Source organism: Salvelinus sp. IW2-2015, unplaced genomic scaffold, assembly GCF_002910315.2.
Source record: "Salvelinus sp. IW2-2015 unplaced genomic scaffold, ASM291031v2 Un_scaffold5153, whole genome shotgun sequence".
Taxonomy (NCBI): Eukaryota; Metazoa; Chordata; class Actinopteri; order Salmoniformes; family Salmonidae; genus Salvelinus; species Salvelinus sp. IW2-2015.
Window position 1 is genome coordinate 6,404 of NW_019946419.1, and position 3,350 is coordinate 9,753.

At 41.8% G+C, this 3,350-nt stretch overlaps 1 long non-coding RNA gene across 1 annotated transcript in view; it reads right to left on the reverse strand.

The window, feature by feature from the left end:
• Positions 1–2,072: 2,072 nt before the first annotated feature.
• Positions 2,073–3,350, reverse strand: part of LOC112078014 (uncharacterized) — a 7,172-nt gene continuing 5,894 nt past the window's right edge. The window contains exon 3 of the long non-coding RNA XR_002895570.2: positions 2,073–2,117. This is a non-coding gene — a long non-coding RNA (uncharacterized lncRNA). The remainder of the gene's footprint in view (positions 2,118–3,350) is intronic.

Consider the following 3,350-nt stretch of genomic DNA (forward strand, 5'->3'; position numbering starts at 1 on the left):
TCATTTGATTACACATTAAGCATTGGATAAACAACATCATGTTAGGTACAACTGATTTAGACATCAGCTTTATAGGGACCAACTGGATTATCTTTAGCATGTTGTTAAATATAAACAACAAATCAATCGATAGTGACAACATAACTGATTAGGATAAACATTCAGCAAAAATTGTTAACCAACGAACCAATTATCTAACTTTGTAGGGCATTGAACAGATTTAACCAAGATTAAATCACCCTTAAGCTCTTATGTGTTTAAAGAACAAAACCCTGATTATCTATAGCATTGTTAACAACACATCATTCTTGTAGGACAGATAGCGTGAGATTACAACTCTGATTAGTCATAATTCTTGATGCAATTAATAGAGCGTACTATCAATAGTAGGAAACTGATTTACATACCTATTATATGGCTATAGTGTCATAAACATGATTACTTGACACCATATTGCATTTATAGAGACAACATATCAAACTGATTATGTAGCGTTTAGACCAAACTTGATTTAAGTTTACATATAGCATTGAGCATATTCATGTATGGAAAACAACTGATTTAATCACAATCTCTTCCTCTTTAGCATGGCGTAAGGTTGTATCAAGAACATGATTAAAACTCTTAAGCCAATCTTGTTTTTGTAGGAAAAAACATACACATATCTCATGATGTTACGTCTCCTGTACACCAGCAATTGTTTGACTACCAAGTTGTCACTACACATCATGTCCGACACCATTGGTCCAGTTGTTTCACTCTACTGTAGGTTGAGTTCATTATTCACCGCTGCCCAGTGAACAAAATTGGTTGAAAATACGTATTATATACATATTTTCAAACTTTCTCTTTTCCCATCAAGGGAATATAGAAAGTGTTGTTGTGTATTTTGATGTGTTTCTTGCTGTGCCTCTATAATGATCTGGAAGGGGATTCCTGCAGGGCTGGTGTGGCATGGACTGGTCTGGACTGGTCTTTACTGGCATGTACTGGTCTGGACTGGTCTTTACTGGCATGGACTGGTCTGGACTGGTCTTAGCTGGTTTGGACTGGTCTGGACTGGTCTTTACTGGCTTGAACTGGTCTGGACTGGTCTTAGCTGGTTTGGACGGGTCTGGACTGGTCTTAGCTGGTTTGGACGGGTCTGGACTGGTCTTAGCTGGTTTGGACGGGTCAGGGCCGGACGTGAGTTTTGGTTGTTGTGGCGTCTCACCAGCCTTGCCTTCCTCCTCCGAACACCAGCTTTAGAAAAGGAGATGGGAGAGACATAGGGAACAATGAGGAGAACGAGAGTTGAAAGGAGTGAAGAAGAAAATGATAGAAACAGGAAGAAGAGAGCGAAAGAAAGGATAATGTTGTGACAGAAAAACAAAACGTGATGAAAAGAGAAACAGTAACAGAAAGAAGACAATGAAGAGACAGAGAGGTAGAGCACCAAGATGATCAAGGTATATACATTACGTGAGTATAACAGGGATGTTTAACAGGGGTGGTTAACAGAGGTGGTTAACAGAGATGGTTAACAGAGGTACAGTATATACATTACGTGAGTATAACAAAGATGGTTAACAGAGATGGTTAACAGAGATGTTTAACAGAGATGTTTAACAGAGATGATAACAGAGATGTTTAACAGAGATGTTTAACAGAGGTGGTTAACAGAGATGTTTAACAGAGATGTTTAACAGAGATGTTTAACAGAGATGTTTAACAGAGGTGGTTAACAGAGGTGGTTAACAGAGGTGGTAAACAGAGATGTTTAACAGAGGTACAGTATATACATTACGTGACTATAACAGAGGTGGTTAACAGAGGTGGTTAACAGAGATGGTTAACAGAGATGTTTAACAGAGGTATATACATTACGTGAGTATAACAGAGGTGGTTAACAGTGTTAAGTCATTGATGAACGTGTTGAGTAATGTACATTCATTTCACTGATGTGTTGATTAGTGTGTGTGTGTGTGTGCAGTGGTGTAAAGTACTAAGTAAAAATACTTTAAAGAACTACTTAATTCGTTTTTTAGGGTATCTGTACTTTAATTTACTATTTATATTTTTGACTACTTTTACTTTGGCTCGATGAACTTGGGGACCGTTGTGTAGTCCGGTTGCACCTTAAGAGCAACAGTGGAGAGGGTGGAGGCGGGTTAAGTCATGTAATGACGTGAACAACATGTACTTGACAGGACAGGACAGGATTAGAGTACACACACACACCTGGCGTATGCCTCCCAGCTCCACCACCGCTAACACACACACCTGGCTATGCCCTCCCAGTCCACCACCCGCTAACACACACACCTCTATGCCTCCCAGTCCACCACCCGCTAACACACCCAAAACACCTGGCTATGCCTCCCCAGTCCACCACCCTAACACACACCAACCTGGCTATGCCTCCCTAGGTCCACCCACTGCATGCACATTACACACGGCACCCCACCGTTACAGAACTTGGACCAATCCATTCAGAATTTACACCAGCGCACCATAACCCATCTCGAGCAGAATGATACAGGGTAATATAGCCTTTCTGACAGACAGACAGACAGACAGACAGACCAGGACAGCACAGACAGACAACACAGACAGAAGACAGACAGACAGCAGAAAAAACAGACAGGAAAAACAGACAGAGTGTAGTGTACGTGAGTATGGAGTAGTGCGTTGAGTGAGTAAGTGGAGGTTGGAGGTTATAGCCTGAGAGTTTTGAGAGTTGTGTGTATGTGTGGCAGGTCAGTAGAGGTTGGGGAGTAATGTTGGAGGGATAATGTCTGTGTATGGATAGTGTAGGGTTAGTGAGTATGTGGTTGGAGCAGTTGGAAGTTGGAGGTTGGAGTAGTGAATGAGTGAGTTAGTTAGTCGTAGTCGGGAGTAGTGTATGGAGGTTGAGTAGTATGGAGGTTGGAGTATGTTGTAGTTGGAGAGTAATGGATGTTAGTGTATGGAGGTTGGCAGGATAGTGTTATGATGAGTAGTGGATGAGTTGAGTAGTATGGAGGTTGGAGTAGTGTATGAGAGTGAGTGTTATGGAGTAGAGTGTTGGAGGTGGAAGTGGTATGGTTTGGGAGTTGGAGTTGGACGTAGTCGTCATGGAGGTTGTGAGTAGTGTATGGAGGTTGGAGTAGTGATTAGAGTACTTATGGTGTCAGTGTCTCATGGAGTCGATTGGAGTAGTGTATGGGGTTGGCAGTAGGTATGGGAGGTTGCGAGTAAGTTTATGATGGAGAGCTTGGAGGTATGAGTTTATGGAGTGTGGAGTAGTGTATGGAGGTTGGAGTAGTGGATGGAGTAGTGGTATGGAGGTTGCGAGTAGTGTATGGAGTTATCCAATACTGATCTAATAT